The following is a 23287-nucleotide window of genomic DNA, read 5'->3' on the forward strand; positions in this document are numbered from 1 at the left end:
GCTCCCTGGTTCCAAGGGTGGGGGATTAGTAATTATAAGTAGAAAACCTGAAGAACAACTTGACTAGTGATTAAATTATTATCAAAGAAGGAAAGATGGACATTGGTTCCTTTATATTATTCTAAGTATCCATTAATATCAACAGGCATGAGAAAATACCACATAAGCCCCAAAAGACAAATATTTCACTTATTTAAAACAAAACGTTGCAGGGAAGAAGATAAAAACTTCACTTTCCAAATGTTGGTGTCATGCAGAAGAAAAAGCAATCCAGTATGGAAATGTGCCATATTAATGAAGACTAAAAAGACATAATAGCTTCATGAAATACCTGACCCTAGATTTCATCTTGTACAGAAAGTAAAGAAATACTATAAAGAGCATTGGGCCAACAGTCAAAATGGGAAGACATCTTAATTAAGCAAAAGTATCATATGGGTAATATTTATGGAAGATGGTAATTACACTGTGATTATATGAGAGTATTCATATTCTTAAGAAATATACTGAATTATTTAGAGGCAAATGTAATAATGGGTACAATTTACCCTCAAATTCTACTGGAAAAAAATATATATGAGAGAAGATAAGCAAATAGATAAAATGAGAGCCAGAAAAATTGGGTAAAGGGTGCCTGGACATGGTGTTATTCATAACTTATATCACTGCAAATATTTTAAATTGAACATTATTCCCAAATAAATTTACTTTTATAATTTTATTAATTAAAACTCTTAGTAGTAAGATAGCAGATCATATATAGTAGTCAACAAACAAACTAAAAGACAACTATATTATTTCAAATGTGGTACAGAAAATATGAGAGTTGTGGAGGACAGAGAAATAAGGTCTTTCAAACAACAAATACTAGTTTTAAGAAGAGAGAGGGGGAGGTGAAGGAGGGAGGGAATAGGAGTAGAGGCAGGTGACAGAGAATGGGGAGTAGGCAGTACTTGAAAATAATTTGAATAGACAGTTTTGTCTTTTTCCTTTTTATTGGTACCAGGGATCGAACTCATGACTGCCTGCTTTCAAGGCAGGCGCTTATGCCGCTGAGCTAAACTCCCAGCCCCTGAATAGACAGTTTTGTAAAACTGATGAAAAATACCAACCTGACAAAGTAAGGAGTCAATACATTTGAAACAGGATTTAGAAAAAGAAATTTAAAGCCACTAGCATGTTAAATGGTAGAAAACTAAAGACAAAAAGCAGCCTTACATTCAGAGAATGAACAAGTTACATTCAATGGAGCAAAATTAAATGACAGCTGACATCTCAACCGCAACAGTGTAGAATTTTGAAGGGCTAGCAGGATCTCAATTTACTCAAAATTTTATAAAGCAGAAGCAAAACCCAGCTGTGGTGGCACATGCCTGTGATCTAGTACTGTACACAACTGCTGAAGCAGGAGGTTTCCAAATTGAGTTCGGCCTGGACAATTTACCAAGACCCTGTCTCAAAATTAAAAAGAAGAGCCAGGAATGTAGCTCAATGGTAGAGCAACCTGAGTTCAATCCTCAGTAGTGCAAATAAAATAAAGTAAAATTCAGATAAAGAAATCACTAAAGGACGAAATTTACCTGGAATGAAAAATCATTCAAGATGGAAGGTCTGAAATGGAAAAGAAAGCACACAGAAAAAATTAGGGAAAGGCTGAGGGCTTTGCTGTGGTAGACTGCTTGCATGCTACATGTGAGGTCCTGTGTTCATCCCTCAGCACTGCTTTCAAAAAAGGGACTGGGGTAGGATTATGGTTCATATTTGAAATGTCTCCCAAAGTCTCATGAACTCACATGTAGGTGTTTTGAGAGGTGACTGGATCAATGGTATGTGGTACTAGATTATGGATGTGATAAGTGGTCCGGTCCACTGATTGGATTAGCATAGTTTTGGGTGTAGCTGAACGGAAAAATAACCCTGGGTGTGAGTGCCACCAGTAAGCTTGTAGCCTAAAGGCAATAAACAGGGAAATGGAGGCTTGCTGCCGTTTTTTGTTTTTTTCCTGTTTACTCTGCCATGGACTGTTGCTCCCATGCCTTGCCCCTCTGCCACCTGCCCTGCCTTGTAGCCAGCTAACTAGACTGAAACCTTACAAACTCTAAACTATACTAAGTCTCTTCATCTTTGATTTGTTGATAACGAGCATTTTGTCCCAGCAATAAGAAAGTAACCAAAACAGGCAGTTTGACAGTGAAATGTGTGCTTAAATCCAAACAAACTACAGCTATATTAAATAATACTATTACCAATGTAATTCAAGATTGAATTCAAATATAACATAACAAATAGGATAAAAATCCCACTCCAAATAAGTACTTTTTTTCTACTCTTCTGAGCAACTTTAGGCTTTAATAAATCCCTATCAAATTTCTAGAATAGCTACCAACAGAAGTAAAATAGTGGATATAATTTCTAATATAATGAAGGAAAATAAAGTCAAAAATAATTCAAAGAAATTTTAAAGTAAAAGAAAAATACAGAGAAATCAGAGATGCAATAAACAAAATAAATTCAAATTCATTTACAATTATGATTAATGTAGACAGATTAAAAGCCCTAGTAAAAGACGAAAGAACATCAGATTAATTGTTTTTAACAAAAACAAGGAACAGGGAAGTGAAACATCTAAAATTAAAAGACAGAAGAGTTGCATGTAAAAGTATACAAAACATATGTTAATGAAATAACAACTAAAAGTATATCATTATAGCTATAATAGAATACAGCTAAATAGATTTTAAAGCAGAAAGACTTCTATAGGTTGAAAGAATCATTAGAATAAAGTATTTGATTCATCAGGAGAGTAAAAATTCTAAAAATATATGTAATATTACATAACCAAGAGACAGAGAGATAAAGAGAAAAGAAAAAGCAGAAAGAGAAATAAAAGTAAAAAAAGAAGAAGAAGAAGGAATAAAGGAAGGAAGGAAGGAATCTTGAGAGGATAATCGATACACATGCTGGGAGACATTGACATACATCCGCAGTGCTTGATGTATTGAGCAGAAAAAAGAATTGTTGTATATGCTGCATTTAATCCGAGGTCAAGAAGTGATAGAAAATAATTATTAATAATATAATATTCCCAAAACAACATTATTATGCTTCTTTTACCATGTACATAAACACTATTAAATTAAATAACTACAGGATATATATGTTTTTTCAAACTCTCATAAATCATTCAGGAAAACTAACAAAATACTAAGCCATAAAGTAAGTCTCTAATTACAACTGAATGGGGAGAAAAAAATGATAGAAGGCTAAAAGATTAAGCATTCATTCAAAAAATGTCAAAAAACATTTTAAGACTCCAAAGGGACTATGAAAAAAAAAAGCAAAAAAAAATCTATATCTAGATAGATACAGATATAAAATGAAGCGCACAAGCAAAGGAGTAACAAACAAGGATAAAAGTTCCTTCTATGAGGAGGCTAATAAAACTGAAAAATCTTTAGATAATAAAATGAAAAAATAAGTCAAGCACAAAGACCTAAATAGCACCAATAATTAACTAGAGAAAATGAAGCACAAGAATTATAAGGGAATGAATGATAAAAATGCAATAAAAGTTATTTATTTAATAAATTAAAAACCTTTAACAAAATAGAAATACTCCTATAATAAAACTGATGTAAAAATTATAAGATATCTCAACAGAATCCTAACATTTAAATAAGTGGAAAGAGAAAAAAATCTTTCCATGAAGAAAATACAGGCTCAGAGTGTTTAGACCAGTTATTCAGAGATAAAAACTGGCCTTCTGCTTCATTTTGTACAGCCACACACATTTATTCATGCGTTGTCTATGGCTGTTAGCACACCTATCAGATGGTCTGTGTAGTCTTAAAATAGAAAAACTTAGACAATTTTAGTTTAAATGGTAAATTCTACCAAACAGTAAAGGCAGAAATAATTCCATTCTGCCATTCATTAGGTTAATATAATCTAAATGTCAACCTTTATGAAAATGATTTGAAAAATTGATTGAAAGACAATTGCATCCATGGGCTTAGATGAAAAAAAAATCCTAGAGATAATGTCAGGTGAATCCAGTACTGTGTGAAAAATATGATACATCATAATCAATTTGTGTTTAACACAAGAATTAGGAATTGATTTAACACTAGAAAATCAATCATTATAGTTTACCACATGAACAGATTAGAGGAAAATCACATTTCAGTAAGTTATTTTATAGCCACTTAGGGTAAAAGTTCAATTATAGCAAACTAGAAATTAAGGGAACTTCTTTAGTCTTAGAAAGGCTATCAACAAAGTGAAAGAAAAACAACAAAAAACTCTACCCTGTTTAATGGGAAACATTCAAAATGGTTCTTTTAAGATTGTGACAAAGAATTCTGCTATTATCACTTTCATTAGTTTTATTGAGTGTCATCTATACCTGGGTAAATCAAGAATAAACAAATAAAAGCATAAAGATTGGAAAAGAAAAAGTAAAACTTTCATTATATACGTTTAAGTCATGAGTGCACAAGCGGGAGTCTTAGATGAATTTACTACGATTAATTATAGTTTGAGAAGTTTGCTTAGGTTAAAACTCAACATGCAAACAACCCAGTGCATTTCTATACACCAGCAATAAATTTAAAAATATGCAATAGTTTACTGCATGAAAGTATACATTCATATGAAATTTATACTTTTGACCATTAGTGGTGAAGTACAGCCAAAGTAGTATATAGTTATCGCTACCATTGATCTCCAGAATTTTTTTCATTGTTCCAAAGTGAAGCCTCATATTCATTAAACAATAACTACATATTCCTTCCTTCTGTCACACCACCTGACAGTCACCTTCTACATTCTGTCTCTATGGCTTTTACTATGGAAAGCACCCATATGAGTGGAGTCATACAGTATCTGTCTTTTAGTGACTGACTTGTTTAATTTAGCATAATGTATTCAAAGTTAGTTCACACTGCAGCATGAGGGAACAATTTCTTCCTTCTTATGTGTAAGCAATATTCCATTGCATGTATGAGTTTACTGCATTGTCTTATTCATTTCTTTCTTTCTTTCTTTCTTTTTTTTTTTTTTATCGGTACCGGGGATGGAACTCACTACTGCCTACTTACAAGGCAGGCACTTATACCGCTGAGCTAAATCCCCAGCCCCCCGTCTTATTCATTTCTTCCGTCCTGGATATTTGAGTTGTTTTCAGCTTTCAATCATTGTGAAAGTGGTGTTATGAATACTGGTGTACACACATTTGTTCAAGCCTCTGCCTTCCATTCTTCTAGGTAAAGACCTTGACAAGGAAATGTTATAAACATGATTTTCTAAATATTAATCACAATAGCAGTAAAAAAAGAAGTACCTAGAAATGAATCTAACAGAAATGTGCAAACATCAATACATGTAGAAAATAATTTCAACACTTTTATTAAAGGGCAAAAAGGGTAAGTAGATATTATTTAAGGATTAGAAAAACCAATGCCATATATATGTCAGATCTTTCTCAATCTTTAATAGTTAATGTGAGTTGCAGAAAATTCTGATTTTTTGAAGATCTAGGACTCATGGATTTTAAAATTGCTGCCAATTGCCATCATATGTTTTTAATCACAGCCTAAAAAGTGTTTTGTTATTAGCAGTAACTTATGAACATATTCTTCAAAAGAGCTAGGATTCTCCTACTTGGATAGAGTTACTGTGACGAGAGTTTTTAAAAAATTGTGATTCATTTAAGATGATTTTATTTTTAACAGTTCAAACACAAAGAGAAAGATCAAAGCACTATTCCCTTTCCCTGAAAATTTATTACTTTTTACATGATTACAGGTATCAGTTAGGCAGAAATAGACTGGATTGAAAAGCTTCAAGGCATATCAACTGTATCAAATGGTGCCAGTATTCTCATGACATCAGTTCTTGCTACCCCTTAACCATCTGAAAAAAACTGCTAAAATGTGTGTTTTTTTAGAAGGATGAGAAATGCAAGATCTGAGTAACTGAAAAGTTTGACCACTGAACCCTTTGAGAAGAGATTCCTGCGAGTTGCAAGAAGACAGAAAACATTAAAAGGGAACATGGTTTGGCTGCAGGATTCTGAGGACTGGATTTATTTTTAAAGGTAGTTAATATATGTCTTGGATAGCATTATCCAATTCTGTAAAGGCCTCTCTAACTTCAATTTTAAAACAACTTCAGTTTAAGAGAGTTTTTAAAATGATGAAAATACACTTACATTGTTAATTTAAGTGAAAAAACTGCATATAATCTTGAGTATTATATACAATATAATCTATAGCATAATCACTATTGTATAAGAAAATATATAAAGATCAGGAGATAATATGTGAACATGTTAACTTGAAGGAATGGTAAGCAACTATTTCTTTTTACTCTTATTTTCAAATTTTTTTAATGGGCACATAGGGTTATTGGATGATAATAAATAGTTTATACAGAAATAATTTACATAGGTAAACGACACAGATGGGATACATGGTATTGATGTAAAACAGAACAAAAGGCCTAGTCAAGGATTCAACAGTCAATCAGGGCTCATCAATTCACAATAAATTTCATCATAAAAAACAGATTATAAACATAAATCAGCCCTGTGCAGAGCAGACACTGCAAGTAGAGAAGACTGGTACTACTAATTTTTGATGAGGATATGTAAATCAAAAGAGAGGCAATGTCTTTAGAAGACTGTACTGTTTTCCAGTTTCTTAAAAAATGCAGTAAGGGGAAGAAAAAGTAAAAAGAATTTAAAAAGGTACATGTATCAATTTCCCATAATGAATGTAATATTTATGTATCACAAACATGTACTAATAAAAAGATGAAGGGTAGTACTCAAAAATTAAAAATTTACTTAATTAAAAAGTTACTTATATGTACACAAGGGATTTATGTGTATATAATATCATGAGGTTTTATACTGTTTTGAAAAATCAGAGTCTAACACTTAAAAAAAGAGAGGCTATGCCAGGAGTCATTACTCTGGTGTGTGTTATTATGGAGTTGGGGTATTTCTAAACTGAACTCACCACTTCCTTTCAACTCCTAGATTTTATCCTGAATGAGACCCTATTCCATGGCAGGATGGGTGGGGTGCTGAGAAGTGCCTGTAAGTCTCTCTGTCCCAACACTTACTATGTACTAAACTAATGAAGGAACCTCAAAATCCTGAGCCTCCAAAATTTTTTCAAATTTATTTTTTCAGGCGAAATCACCCACCATTCTGCTTCATGAGCTTCCAGAGAAACTAAAAACAGCAGAAATGCTTCTGTGTTTGGTGCACATGTACACATACTGATACCTTCTTTTCTCCTTCTCCACCCTGCTCCCTCCCTTTTAAAAGAAAATTGATTATGGAAGCCTGGCTTGAGGCTGTAGCTTTTTACAAGATGCCAGCTTAGTTGTTTTCAAGTGAAAAAAAAATTTGCACTTTTGTACTTAGAGACCTCTTGTTTTAATTTATGCAAAGCTTAAAACATTTTGTTAGGCCTGAGTGAGACCATCTGTGCAAGAAATAAAGGATACCTAAGGGTAAAATAGGCAAGAATAGTAATGCTGAATGTGTGGAAGACAGTAGGCAGCCTACGGGTTTTGCAGCTACTGCTGTGACCTTTACTGCTTTAGAGAAAAACAAGGGTAATTTCCATATATTGGCTCCTCTAGAAAGAGCCTAATATTTCTCCCCTCTTTCTCTGTTTCTTTTCCTTAATAAAAAGTTGGCAAAGCAGACTATATAGACAACTATAGCCAGTTTTGAATATTATGTTTCTAGACACACACATATACACACAGTGGGAAACAGTTTGAGGGGAGAGAGACTAAGAAGATGAGGAAAGGAGAAACCAGGCTGAATGAGATTAACTCAAAGCGTTTGATAAGAGTCTCAAATACTAGAAGAATTATCTTGCACAAGAAAGGCATGGAGGAAATGATTATGAACTTCAGACATTTTATAAGAGGTATTCATATTTTATTTATGTGCTTAACCACATTTATTGTGAATTTTTTTTTATTTGTATAATCCTTCAAAGTAGAACAAGATGAAAAGACTGAAGAAAAGAGAAGTGTCAATGAAAGAAAGAAGGAATGGAAGCGGAGGACAGAAAGAACCAAAGAAAACTGAGATACTAAACTGCCTCTAAAGATAATTATCAGTTGGCAATGTCCTGGTATGGACTGGGTGAGCACTTGTGTGGATGCTTTTTGGGGTTGAGGGTCCAGATATATTCCTTCCTACCCCACATTGAAATATGGAGGATTACAGGTTGGTGAAGACACTGAAACCCCCACAGTGGAAAACAATGTCTGACTAATCTTTATAAACAAAAGCCACCTATGCTTGCTACACTGGCACAGTGTCCCTGGAGGCCTGCCTCCTAAAGTCAGTTTTGGAACAAGAGGGGGGGCATCTGCATATGCTGGGCTAGGCTGTCACTCTGGACCAAAGTACTCAAGGAATAAGGGATGTGCTATCTCCAAAATGAACAGGTTGCTTTGATCGCAGGTTGCATTGACCTCTCGCAGGCTTCCATCAGTGTAAGCTGAATACCTTAAGGATAATGAGTAGAGCATTTCCTTCCACCAAGCAGCTCGTGCATCATGAGGAACTGGTTGATGCAGGTGTGCTGGAACAGCATTTTTCTGTAAATCAAAGCTTTGTTCAGATAAAGTAACATTACTCCTGGAAATGATGGGCTTTCTTCCTACAGCCCTCAAATTAACACTACAAAGACCTGACCTTATGTGCATTAAGCATTCCCCAAAGAAACTCAAGAATATTTTGTGAGTTTGTTCATATTGAATTTCTTTCTTTTGATTACCTTTGGGACTTATTAAGGAATCCATGCCTCTGCTCCCTCCCATTTTTCTTACAGGGGTCCCACAGAGGCTAGGGATGAAGTAATGAAAGAACCCAAACCAAGAGTATAACAGTCACATCAAAGAAAAAAAAAAGACTTTTATTTACCAAAAGAAAGGTTTAAAAAAACTTCAAATAAGTGATAAGCATTTTTACCTAGGGGATATATTTTATAGAACATTTGTATATAACTGTAGCGAATAGGGCTAAGAGTAAGATCTCTTACATTGACACCTTTTAAAATATGTCATAAAATTACCTTTAAAACAAGAGCAAGTATAAAGTATTAATGAATAGCCTCAAAAAGATCAAAATAAGTTGATATTATTTTTTCTCATTAGATGCTTTTATTCTACACTGTGGCCCAAAATCTTACGCAGAAATCAAAATGCAGAGAGGAAATAAGTCAAAATGGAGAGAGGGCACACTACTGATATCATTTGGGATGCAGGACTCTAAATCTCAATTCAGATTTCCTAACTATGAGTATTGAGGCCACAGATACAACTCATTGGTGTAGTACCTGCCTGGCAGTTGCGAGGTGCCAAGTTTGATTCCTGGTACCACCACCACCACCACCACCACCACCAATAACAACAACAAACAACTGTGAGTATATTGTGAGATAGAAAGACTGGCTAAGATAATTTCCCCTAATTACTAAGGCTTCAAAGGTATAAAATATCATGGTAATGGGGTTCATTATTAGATATGTGCAAACAATAAGGGCTTATGTTTGGAATCAGACCAATTTACTACCATTCATCAAAGATAAACTGGATGTACTCCTTGAGTTTCTTATCTGAGTTCTGATCTCACCATTATGAGTAAAAGATAATTTAAATTGGAAACTATTTTATTCAACCTTTTTCACTGCAAGCATTTTACCAGCTTAAAATGAAACTAACTCTCCCTAATCCCATAAACATAGTTGCTGTGAACCTTTTATGTATGTCTTTCTTGTGTTTTTCATACATGTACCTGTTTATTTTTTCAAATTAAATTACTATTGGTTCAACAGCATAAGCTTCTGCCTGGCAAGCACAAGGTCGTAAGTTCAAACCTCAGTACCAAAAAAAAAAAAAATTAATTTACTATTTTGTGCATGCCATATTAGATTACAAAATCGTATGTTTAATACCAAAAATGAAATTCAAGCTTAGAACAGATAAACTGACATTAGGGCTAAAGAAGGGTACATAAGGAGCCAAAACTAACACCAAGAAGGAGAATTTCTAGAAAGATGTAAGTAATGCTGAATGGCAGGCAGAAGTACAGTAAGAGTCCTTGTTCTGTGTTTAATTTATTGCTTCTGTCCTCAGGGACACAACCATGATTTACCTAGCTTCTTCCATATGCTGGATACTACAAAATCTGCATGAAAACCACATGAGATAAATATCATTAAATACCATTTGCAACCAAAGAAATTCAGGCTTAAAGAGCTAAGAAACATTCCTAAAGAGTTTAAGGGTGGTTCAGGGAATATTCACATTCAGATGTGCCTAACAGCAAACATACTACTAGTTAACAGGTTACATCAACTGTAGCAAGAGCTCTGCAAGACGCACCATGGTGGTACCAGCTGGGTTGCGCTAAATCTCCTTCTCTGGCCTACCACCTGCACTCCTTGGCTACTGTGGTTGGGAAATTTTGGCTGTTGGGCACATTGCTTAGCAGCAATGTCACTGTAGTTAGCTAGCTCAGACATCATCTGTGAACTAAGCCTGTACTCATACTCCTTATTCTGTACTCACATCCTGCAATATGTAGCAATTTATTAATCTCATCTGCCCCAATAACTTCTCTCCTACTACTAATTTAACTACAGTCTCACTTAACATCTGGGTGTTTATGCTACACTTTTCCAGCTACCAATGAATAGCAGGCAGTGGGTTTCAAATTTCTCAGTAACTCCTCCATTCTTGTATTCATTGTTTAAAGACAGTAGGTGATCAATAAAGACAATTATTGTTTTGAGAATCCCAAATGGTACTGATCATTGAATGGACTCTTCCATCTATTCCAAAAATTAGGTCACAGGGCTGGCTCTGTATGAATTATATGATAGGGAAGAAGAAAGAAGTAGAAAAGAGTTAAATAATCTTGCTTTTCAAAAACTATACAATTGAACTGAAGAAATTATCTTACTGAAAGACCTGTGATGAACCAAAGTAGGTACCAGGACCTCGGAAGGGGAGCAGTCAGTGACAGCTGATGGATGTGTTTACCAAGATGTGGCCTGTCCCAAGAGATCCAGTCTAAAGAAAATACTGGTGAGGGAGGGAATGAAGATACTGGGTAAACAGAGAATTTGTGGAACAGTTTTATAAAGTTATAAAAGATGTTTAGATGTTGCGTATTTAGAGCCAAATCAAGAACTCAGGGGAAGTTAAACTGAGAGAGTTGATGATTAAGGAGATTTCTCTAATTGAGATAAAGGATATCACTGACTAGTGAAACATCAAGAACCTTATTACATGGGTAACTGCCTCCTCATTGCTGAGTTACTTAACCCCTACCAAGAACTACTGCTGAAAGCAAATATTGAACAGGAGGTTTCCACTAATTGATAAACTGATAGATGTGGCACGATGCTGTCAGACTGGGCCTACAATCACCTACAAACCAGTGCATGTACACATACATATTGCTCTAATGACAAATGCAGGTGTACCTTGAGTCTCAGCAGTTTAGAAAGTACCATAAATAATCAAGGAAAGTACAAGAAATGAGAAGAGGAGGACATGACCCTTTGTTTTCCAATGATGAGCCACAAATTTTAGCACACTCAGAGTTAAAAACAAAATCCAACAATAAACCCAGAAGGGCAGGACTGTCTGCAGGTAAGAAGACATAAAATGAAATGTAAGGTATGGGCGCTCAAAGAAGTCTGCTGAAAGAGGCTGGTAGGATCTTTAGAATCCTTTAAGTTAGGCAAAGAACTTGACAGGCTGCAAGAGGAAAGGCGCTAAGAAGGGAGGGGCTCGGGAGGCCAAGACCTAAGAGGGTGGCCACATTAAAGATGCACTGGGCACCATAAGAAATGACAGCATTAGTGTCAGCCCTGTCAAAGGGTTTGGCAAGGAAGCTGAGGCGGACAGCACTAAAATCCCCTCTGCTCACTAGGCCTGCTGGAGACATAATGAAACACAATCCTGTCGGAGATGGCCCCTGGGTAACATTTTCACTTCTACATTCCATTTTCAGTTTAGGTCGAGATTTTTAAGAAGACAGCAAGCAGCACTCAAGTCCCAGGTGACAAGATCTGCTCAGATTTAGTCTTTGAATGTTGCAAATTAAATTCCCTCATCAGGCCTCTAATCACTCTTACCAGATGGGGCTTGTGCTCAATTTTGGATCCACAGGAAATTTAATGGTTATTGTTTCTGTTTAAATAGGAGATTATTGCATTTTAATAAGTTCTCTTTGGGACTTGCAGCAACAATAGAGCACTATGAATTACTGTAGATAGCTGTTACTGCATGCTGGGGAAAAATCAAGTTACTAAGTGTGACAAGTTGCTTTTTCTTCCCTTCCAGCAATCGCTCGGAGTGTATTTACCACCAAATTAAGTATGTGCCGAGGGGATAATATTTTTATCCTGCCGAGGGGGAGAAGGAGCTTGTCTGTGGATTTTCATTAAAATGACACATCTGTTCAGCAATTTCACAAAGTAATTCTGCTGAAAGTTTTATCAGCTAATTTTAATTATTCACTCCAGTGGGTTGAATACAGGATTCATCATGTTGAATTAATACATTTGACGGGAATTTCACAAAGAGGGGGAGAAAAAGCAATCAACAAATTGAATTGTCATGCAATATGGATTAAATTGAGATTCTTTAATTAGGATAAGCCTGAGATTTGGTATTTTGAAGGTATTAGAAAGCTTAGCAATACAGTGGTAAAGATTAAGAAAATGCAATTAAATATTACACTTTGGACACAGCCAGGATATCATATGAGTAGAAGAGTCTTCTTTTTAGCAGAATGGTTAATAGTGTCAGTTTCTAGAATGGCTCAGTGGTGAAACCGTGGCGATGCCAATGAGGTACAGCTGCTGTTTGTTTACCAGAAATGAGTTGAAAGGTAATTGTGTTTTAAAAGACTGGAAGCTGCCTCCCTTTAAACTACAATGAGATAATTGTAGATATGACAGTGAATAAATAGGAGTCTATGTTCAAATCTGGTTCTTCAATCATTAGTTGTGTGATTTTGAAAAATAAAAAATTTTTCATTGACCACCTATTACGCAGAGATACTATATTAGACAGAAAGTACACAACAGTGAACAGCACTGAAGGGCTGGAGTCCAGGGCAAGCCCGCCCTCAGGGGCTTCAGTTCCTTCATGTATATAATGAAGGGCTGAACTTGAATACCCTACATATGTTCCATATTCAACACTGCACAATAATTAGAAATAATGGTAGTAAGCTTTATTTATGAATAAAGTGGCAAGACTGAGTTAAGCAGAGCAGTACAGAGATCAAGAAGTAAAAATTATGATCCTGTAGGTCCCCCTTCCTAAGTCTGCTCACTGAGATGACGAAGCCAAGAAAGTACTTTGTATTGGGAAGACTATGTGAAGCTAACTTTTTCAAAATAGGAGAAAACTGCTTTGCGATCTCAACAAAATGTTGTATGCACCATGTTCGCTCAGTACAGGGGGCCATGACACTCATCAGTGACAATATAGGTGCTGCCACAGCACAGCAATGACAGATACTATGCCATCTCATTAGAAATATAAAGCATGCCACTGTACTTCTGCATACTGAAGACAAAAGTATAAATTCTATTTCTATTAACAAACTATGTTGTAAAATATTCTGGGAGTTTTTCTAATCACCAATTTAATCCACTCTACAAATATTCATTGAGCATTACCATGATATACACACTACTCTGAATACTAGCGAGAAAGTAAGTAATACAGTGCAGACCTTAGATTCATGCACCTTACCTCAGTGGTACCACTGTACCTCACTGTTCTGTGATCTAAAGAAAATAAAAACATCCCTGAAAGTGTTTCCCATCTGAAAAGTGGGCTGTGAAAAAACCCAAATGAGACAATGTGCATGGAGTATTCACAATATGTGAATTACTACTTCTTTTTTTAATTTTTGAAGGTAAGTCCTTTATTTAAAATACAATGTTAGAACAAAAAGGGTTCATAGAGATTGTGTTGGTTCAATATGTTAAATTTACAAGTTGAAAAGATAAAAAGCCTTAGAGTTGAAACCAAAAATCTATGTGTGTGGCCACTCAGACACTTTCTTCATGATCTCTTTTTGATATACTAGTGTTTTCTCAGTTTTTAATTTTATTTATTTCAGTTTTTAATTTTTTTATTTTAAGGAGGGTAAAATTAAACATAACAAAACAGATAATAAGAAAACAGTTTAAGAAACACAGATTTCAAAGCGAGACCATTGGAGATCTTCACTGTCTATCATATTGTTTCTTGTTTTCTTCTAAATAGTTGTCCATATCTTCACACACAGTGAATTCATACCAAACAAAATAGTACTAAAATAGTACTAAACTGATCAGAACAGGATGATGAAGGCATTTTAGGTCTTCAAGATTAGACAATAGGAAGTCAACAATGGCTGCCATAATGTCTCTCCTTGTCTTCAAAATAGCTGTCCATATCTTTATGTGTGTTGAAATTAAACAAAAGAAAACAGACTAATATTACTCTTGACAGAGAATAACAGTATTGTTCAATTTTATATCATGACGCTACAGAATTAGCACTGGGTATCTTAGAGTCTCTTTTTCTTCAGAGTATCTGTTCATTACATCATGCATTATATAATCTATTCTCATAAACTGTTTAGAAGTTCTAAACATGCATGAATCTCTACATATATTCCCATCCTTTCTGTATAAGAGGGAAAAACAAATCATAACAAGACTACAAAACAAGCTCTTAGAAAAACATGAAACAAAAGACATATAAAACCACAATACTAGGTGATCTACTAGTCACTACGATTCTTCTTTTTATTTTCAATAGAATTATCTATATCATCAGGCATAATATAATTGAACATAGCACTATATAGCAATATTAATAAAAACAAAACATTGGAGACATTATAGGACTTCAAAAGCAATTAATAATCAAACCGGAATGGGTATCCTATTGCATTGTGTCATCTTCAGAGTAGTTGCCTCTATTCTTAGACTTGATACTATCAAGGATACCAGATGCAAATAAAATCAGTCAAGACAAAATAGCGATCTAACCAACAGATTCAAATAAGATCTGTCATAGTAAGACAGTGTAAGTAATACAGGGCTTCAGGTTAAGTTAATAAGATATTAAGGATAGTTAACACAGTATATCCTGCTATTTTTGGGATAGCCATCTGTGCCCTCAAATCTAGTATGAGTAAACAGACTGGAACAGAATAAAATCAAAGTAAACAGAGTGATAAGACTAACGTGGCTTTTAAAAATCCTGACACACTATAAACAATGTCCTCTGCCTTCCTTTTTTAGATAATTCCTCTCCTTTCCCTTTCTCAGGGTGCTTTGTACATTTTGGGTCCCACTAACTCCTTTAGTTTTTAGATTAGTGGGGCAACCCACTATCTACCTAAGTGGTTCTGAAGCTTTTTAGCCCTGAGCTTGATCTTGGGCTGTATTCTTTTTACTACTAAAGCCTGAAAGTTTTCCTTCCTTATAGCTGAGTAGTTCTCTACTGCACAAAAGTGTCATGAGTTTCCAATCTATTTGCAGCTGCTGGACGAGCTGTCCCTATTTCTCTCTGGTTCTCTACCACATAGAGCATTGTTTTCTCATCTTTGATTTTTGGCTCATTAACCCTCTTTCAGGTAGAGTATATGTCCTATGCAGAGCATCTTGATGGACCTTATCTCCTGATGTACTCTGTGTTTCTTTTTGTGAGTGTATCAAGGCCATCTGTGTTAGTGATTGTAGCCAGTCTTCTCTGCCTCATCTCTGCTAAGCTATTTTTCTGCTGTTGGTTGTCTGCTTTTCTCCTTCATTCCACTGTCTGCCCCATTCATTGAGGCCTCTCTACCACTGTTGCTGGAATCCTGGTGATTTTTTCCTTTCTCTATAGAATGTCCTTCAGTATTTTTGTAGGGTTGGATTAGTGGTCATGAACTTCCACAGTTCCTCTTTGTCATGGAAACATCTTGTTTCTCTATTAATTTTGAGAGACAGTTTTTTAGGGTACATCAGTCTGGGTTGGAGGTCATTTTCTTTCAGGGCTTGAAATACTCTGCTCCAAGCTCTTCTTGATTTTATAGTTTGTGTTGAAAAGTCTATCATGATTTTGATGGGTTTTCCTTTATAGGTAATTTGTTTCTTTTCTCTGACCGCTTTTAATATTCTGTTCTTGTGATGAATTTCTGGGATTTTGATTATTATGTGTCTCGGTATAGACCTGCTTTGGTTGTAACTGGCTGGAGTTTTGTATGCCTCATATATATGAATATCTTTTCCTTTTCCTAGGCTTGGGGAAATTTCCTTAATTATTTCTATGAATAGCCTTTGTATTTCACTTTCATTTACTCCTGCTTCTTTGCTCACACTTTTTATTCTTAAGTTATAGATCCTCTTGTCATCTTCTAGCCTTTGTATTGTTACTTTCTGGTTCCTTGTTATTTTTAAGAGATCTTTCTTTTTAGATCACACATTGGAAATCTATCTTCAAGTTTTGAAAGTCTAAACTTAGTTTCTGTCAAGGAATTTTGCCAGCTTTCAATGGAGTTTTTAATTTCCTGGTAATCTCTTTGGATCTGTTTCATGTATTCTAGAGTTTGTTTATATTGTTCATCAAAAGTTTCTCTCCTTTTTCTGGGTTCCTCCATTCTTCCATCTGTGTCTTCTTGAGAGGTACTTAGCATTTCTTTTATTAATCTTTTAATATCTTCTTCATTTGAATTAGAATTTCTGTTTTAAGTTCATCTATTAAGTCATGAATGTATTTTGTTATGTCCGCTGATGCTGTATCCGATATTGCCTGTTTGCTGACCTTGATCTCTTCCATACTTACCTCTCCTAGACTTACTTTCCCTGGGTCAGCAGCTTGAAGCTTTTTCTTATTTCTTTCTCCTGTCATGTTTCTGGTTTCTTTCAGATAGGTGTATGGTAGAGATCTCAGGCCCTTTCCATATTGCTTACAGTTCTTCTGAAGTGTGCTGGTTAGGGGATTGCTGCCCTCCCCAGGTTACTGTTTATCTGTGAGGTGCATGATGTGGGCTGGCCCCTCTCCTCTGAGCCAGTCAACTAGTGAGTGCCTTCACCACATTAGTCTGTGCCATGCGATGTCATAGGTTCAGGACAGTTTCATCCTTGGCTACTGGGTCCTGACCAGGGGTGTGACACAGCCCAAGAAGATCCCACCAGTCCTTTTGGGCCAGGAGTGGCAGACTGATGCCACTGTGGTTCCAGGTTCAGGTCCATCCTGTCCAACTCCACTATTTTGTCCAGCTGGTCGCCCCCTTTGTGGGACCAAATTCCTAGCACTCATCACAGATTAGTGCAGCTCTCCAGGTTGGTTCTGCTCTCCATTGTGCCACATCCTCCTGTCAAGGGCCTTGGGCTCACCAATCCCCTAGCGCTATCACAACTTCAGCATGACCCTGAGCTGTCTGACTCCAAGGTGCGCCCAGCACAGAGTGGGACTGGCTCCAGTGAGAGTGCTTCTGGTTCCAGCCTTTGGTCCATGTTTTTCCTTCTTTCCTTTCTTTTTTTTTTTTTTCTTTTCCTTTTTCCTCAGTTTCTTCCTGGGTTGTGAAAATCCCTCTCTTTTCACCTGGTCTTCTTCATGGTTTTAAATCTAATATCTGAGTTGTTTTTTCAGAGAGGTTCTCTACCTTGCTACCTATCAATCTGCCATCTTCCTGGGGAACCGCCTTAGTTTTTAATTTTATTCTAGTGTTGTCTAAATTTTTAACTTGAGTCTTTTTTTCAAATGAAAAAAGGTCCAATATAAGAATGAAACAAAGAGAATTTGAACACTCCCATCTTGCTGAAGGCACAATGAACAAGCAGTCTTGTGACAATGAAAGAGAGATGCTGAAGGAGAAAAATCATGATAAATTTCTTGAAAGAAAGTGGAAAGTAGCTGAAATAGGTCTTGTTTTTATCACCTGGAACTAAACAAACACAAAACATATTGAAGATAATTTAGAGAACACTAGTAATCCATTCCATAGCTAAAACGTGTTTGCTGTTTTCCAGCTTGTTTTCCTTACTTTTCCGTCATTCTGCCCTGTCTACTTTATGTACTTTTTTCTTTCACATGCTTTCAAGGTCACAACTACTTTCTTTTCATTTATCTTTCTAGCACAAATGTCAGCCCCTTTCTCTCCTTCTCACTGCCTATTTCATTCTGGGAGATCACTATTAGTTGTAGCCACACTCAGTTCTGTTAAAATGGAAAAAAGGGGGAGGAATAAGGGGGAAAAAAGAAGAAAAACAGGAAAAAACTCATAGCAGAGAAAAACTCAAGTAACTGAAGAATCAACATGTTCAGCTAATTTGCTTTCAAATACCTAAAATGGAGAATTAGCACAGGTAGACAACAATGATCAGCAGACTGGCCATCAAGTGCCCACTGTATGGTAAGCAACATTCAACAACCATCTAACGGATCCTGCAACGTAGTTGTTACTTTTTCATGTGATAGAAACCCAAAGTAAAAGAAGTATTCTGCTCTATAGCTAGAAAAAAATAAGGAATCATTATTATTATTTGGTATCACAAAATATATAGACAACATATGCTTTAATTATTAAGTAACAAGAAAAGGTAGTAGAGGAAAGATGACAGTGACACTGCCATGAGAGTCCCACCCCTTATGACCCACTTCTGACCCCTTCTGATTCCACAGTAAAGTTGAATTGAGGCGGCTTCATCAACACTACTGCTGGAGGTTGTTTTGCTTGAAATAACTGGCACATTAAGCTTTTACAATAGGTGAACTTTGAGGAAAGGCTTTCAATCTGTATCAGTAACTAATGAATCTTTTCTGTGACTATTTTTGCAACCTCTAGAGAAAACTACATTTTCACATCTTTGACACTACTGCATTATGTGTGCACATCATTCTGAGGGCATCAATAGTTTTGGCATAGGACAATGAGCAGAATAACAGCCTCTGCCCCTGTTTTATCCAAATTCCTTCATAAGGAGCGATTTTCTAGGAGTGACTCTTCAGGACACAGAAGTGTCTCCCACAACATCCCCGAGATGGGGATGCCTGGTTGTAGATCTCTTTTAGCCCAACAGTGTTCGAAAGACCTCCACTCCCACAGCCCATCAGTGAATGAGAATGAGTGAGAGCTGGTGAGTGACAGCACAGGCTTACACGATCTATCTTATGTGATTTTCCTAAGATCAGTCTTATGAACTGAGAGGGTAGAAACTAACATAGGATCAGTTTCCTTCTCTATAAACTGTAGATAAAAATAACGGTTAAAAACATCACATAAGAAATACATGAGAAGTAACTGGAACAGCACCTAGTATATATAAATGTGCAATTTATAAGTTTAAGTTTTAGTTTAAGTTTTCATAAGGGATCATATATATAAATTTGAATCACATTTAAGAAGTACTAGTTTTAAAATTAAAGTCATCCCAAGATTTAAAAAATTCTTGGCAGGTGCCTGACCTTGCTTAGATCTACTCTGGGGTATAAATAAATTATACATTAAATTTAAAATTCCAAATATTAATTCATATATGTTAGTTAAAACAATGACCCAAAGTATCAGAAAAGCACAGCCTACTGCAGGAACAAGTATCTATGACTTCTGATCTTCAAATATGACACCCTGGTTAGAATTCCTACCAACAAAACCATAGCATTGAGGTTGGGCATGGTGTTGCATGCTTTCCAATCCCAGCTCCTCAGGAAGCTCATGTAGGAAGTTACTGAGAGAAAGAAGCCTGGTCAATTTAGCAAGACCCTGTCCCAGATAAAAATGTGGAGGGTGGGGGCTGGGGATATACTTCAGTGATTGAATAATGCAATGATACTTGGGATATAATTTTTTGTACCACAAAAACAAAACCAAACCATGATATTGGTTATTTCCCACTGTTGGGACAAAGTACCTAACATGCAATTTAAAGGACAAATGGTTTATTTGGCTCTTGATTGAGGGATCCAATCCATGATAAGCAGGTTCCAAGGCAGTAACATAATGGTGGAAAATTTGCTGGTAACCAGTTCAGAGCATAGCAGAAGAACTCCAGTGCAATATACATCCTCCCAGTAACTCATATCATCCAAATGGACTCTGAACAGTACATTCAGCCATAAACATCAGAGGACTCATCCCGTGATGAGTATAGTACCCCATGATCCAGTTGTCTCCTTAGTCTTCTCAATTCAGTCAAGCTGACCGTTAAGACTCAGGCTGTATGATGGTATCCAGCTGTGATTACTTCAGAATATGAGTTTACTTTTTCTCTTCAAACTTTGAACATTTTAAAAGTATACATATATACTACCATGATGGCCAGATAAAGTGAACTAGCAGACACTGAACAAATGTTACCACTGCACTAAAGTTAGTAAGAGGCTATAATGCCACTTATTATATGCTTGATTTAAGATAAGTGTATCTTAAATGTTCCCTTTATAAGAAATTCAGCCACAGTGATCCTTATGGATTTTCTTCATAGTGTAAAACCTGATTAGGACCCTAAGATAACAGTTTTAGCATCAAAAAATAAGTAAGAAAATGTCCATTAAAATTAGACCTCTTTTTAAACTGTATGATCATAAAGATGAAACATATAGTGATGTTAATGGAAAAAGTATATCAGAGAAAAGCCAAAGGATTAGCTCAATCTTGAAAGACTTACATGCCTGCAATTCAATCTCTAAACTCAGAATAATGGAATCAAAGGCACATGTATGTGAGGTTCACTACACTATTTCTTTCTTCTTACATTTTCCTATGTTCTTCACAGCTTAGGTTACCCACAGAATTCTTCACCATTTTTGAAGGGAAAAACAAGCCAGTTGAAGGTTAAAAGTAAAACTTAATAAAGTTTTGCCGTTTCTACAGGCAAAAAAATATTTCCCAGTATAACATGTAGTTAAGTTTCTGCAGAGGGACTATGGCATACTCAAGTCTGAGCAAAAGTGATGTGTGTTAGCTGCAAGAGACAGAAGGTATAAACGAGAGGGCAAAGCAACATCACAAGCCTTACACATAAATGCTTTAAAATACATGTTGAAGGTTATATGGCTTTTTTATACACAATACTACATATAAGAGTTTTTCTTAATCCAGTATAAAACACACATATACACATAAAAATACACATGCATATTTCATGTGCATATCTTGAAATTTATGACTCTATAACTTGTGCTTTTGTAATATAATAAAAAAACATACTATTTATATTTGGCTCTCACAAGCTTATGGAAAATTATGGGGGGGGGGGACCAGGGCCAGGGAGTTAGCTCAGTGGTATAAGTGCCTACTTGGCAAACATGAGGTCATGAGTTTGATTCCTGGCACAAAAAAACAAAAACAAAAACAAAAAACTCCCAATATACTCCATTTAGCTTTGGACTGAATATGAATTATAAAATTTATAATTTTAAAGTTTTTCATTAAGAACAATTGAAAAAACTATTTAGTACTAGCAATTGATCCCAGGGTCCTTGTATAAATCTGGATCTCAAGCCCTTTCTTTTTGTTTTTGTAAATCTTGAAATAGGTCTTCACTGAATTGCCCAGGTGGGCCTTTGACTTGGGAACCTCCTGCTTCAGCCTTAGGGCTAGCTGCAATTACAAGTGCAGACCAGTGCATTCAGTACAAATAACTATCTACTGATCACCAACTGCTACATCTCTATTGTCATGATTAATCCTTAAAACAAGCCTTTGATTTCTAAATAGGGGAATAATTTATACTATGCGCAACTAAAAAATACTACAAAATGTTAATGGTCTTTTAATGACAGAATCAAAACACTTGAAATAATGCTAAATTTTAAAACAAAAGAGCCCACTTTGCTAATGTTCTTCATCTTTTTTGTTTCTTATTTTTCTAGTAATCTGTTTTGTTTTGTTTTTCCCTCTAATGCAGAAAGGATAGGCATACATGTAGAAGCAGAATCAATTATATTATGTGTGATGAAATTAACAGCTATTTTGAAGAAAAACAGACATTATGGAATCCACTGTTGATTTCGTATCATCACGCTGTGAAATCCAACAATGCTTCTGTTCTTTGTTCTAAGTGGCTTTAGTCTGTTTTGTATTGTTTAATTTTAGTATACATAAAGGGATGGACAGCTATTTTGAAGAGAACAAGAGACATTATGGTAGCTATTTTTAGTTTTCAAATTGTCTGGTTTTGAAGGCCTGTAATAGCTTCATTACCTTGTTTTGATAAATTTTTTTTTACTATTTTTTACTATTTTTCTACTATTTTACTATGAATTCATTGTGTGTGAAGATATAGACAACCATTTAGCTAATGTAGATCTCCTGTTGTCTTGTTTTGAAATCTGTGTCACTTACATTGTTTTCTTATCTGCTTTGTTCTGTTTTATGTTTAGTTTTAACCTCTTTTTAATCGAATAAAATTTAAAAAATGAAATAACCCAAATTATACCATCATTAGGTTGTGTTGATGTTAAAATGTACACACATACATTGAGAGAAAGACACAGAAATTAAGTTCAAGGCAGATTTACTAATAGCAGCTCCAAATGGAAATAAATGTTTAACAACAAAAAAGTCTCATATCAAAAAATAGAATATCACACAACAGTAAAAAATAGATTCCTACTAAACACAAAAACATGGATACATTTCAGAAGATACTATTTTGAGTGAAACAAATTAAATATAAAAGATACATACTACAAATTTTCATTCATATGAAATTCAGGGGTTGGAAAAAATTCACTTTGAAGACAGATTCCAGGATGAGAGTAGAGACGAGGAGGGAAAACTTCAAGGATGCTGGACATTTTCTATATTTTAACGTAAGTGGTGACTGAAAAATTACTTTCATATATAAAAAGGCATTTAGTGCATAATTAGAATGAGTGTACTTTGTAATACATATGTTTTTAAAACTCCCTGAATGGTTAAATAATGAGCTTGGCAAATCCTTCACACAAAAATAAACTAAACAAGACTAATTTATCAAAAATAGCCTTGAAAAGGCATTGGAAGTTTATCAGAGGCCTAAATCAACAAGTGTTGAATATTCAAGAAAAATTACTGACCCTCAAAAAGAACAGTGGGAGTCCACAGCTTTTAGCTATTTCAGCAGGTGCTATTCCAAGTCCCCACCCCTATCAGCTCTACAGTGAAGAAGTTACTGGCAGAGTAGGAAAGTTTTGAGTATAAGTTCATGCTATTGAAACGGATAAATTTCTTCTGGAGCATAATGTAGAGAGG

The 23287-nt window shown here is 35.4% G+C and overlaps 1 protein-coding gene and 1 long non-coding RNA gene across 11 annotated transcripts in view; both read right to left on the bottom strand.

Annotated features, from left to right (window-relative positions):
• The window catches only part of Auts2 (activator of transcription and developmental regulator AUTS2), a 1133580-nt gene that overhangs the window by 483729 nt on the left and 626564 nt on the right, over positions 1-23287 (bottom strand). The gene's annotated exons all lie outside the window — the stretch shown is intronic.
• LOC134472286 (uncharacterized) overlaps positions 1-23287 on the bottom strand; it is a 111043-nt gene that overhangs the window by 79604 nt on the left and 8152 nt on the right. Inside the window, exon 1 of the long non-coding RNA XR_010042141.1 lies at positions 1-23287. This exon is cut by the window's left edge and continues 75922 nt beyond it; it is cut by the window's right edge and continues 8152 nt beyond it. This is a non-coding gene — a long non-coding RNA (uncharacterized LOC134472286).

The sequence above is a fragment of the Cavia porcellus genome, unplaced genomic scaffold, assembly GCF_034190915.1.
Source record: "Cavia porcellus strain 051 isolate PalLab524CR breed Dunkin Hartley unplaced genomic scaffold, mCavPor4.1 scaffold_23, whole genome shotgun sequence".
Taxonomy (NCBI): domain Eukaryota; kingdom Metazoa; phylum Chordata; class Mammalia; order Rodentia; family Caviidae; genus Cavia; species Cavia porcellus.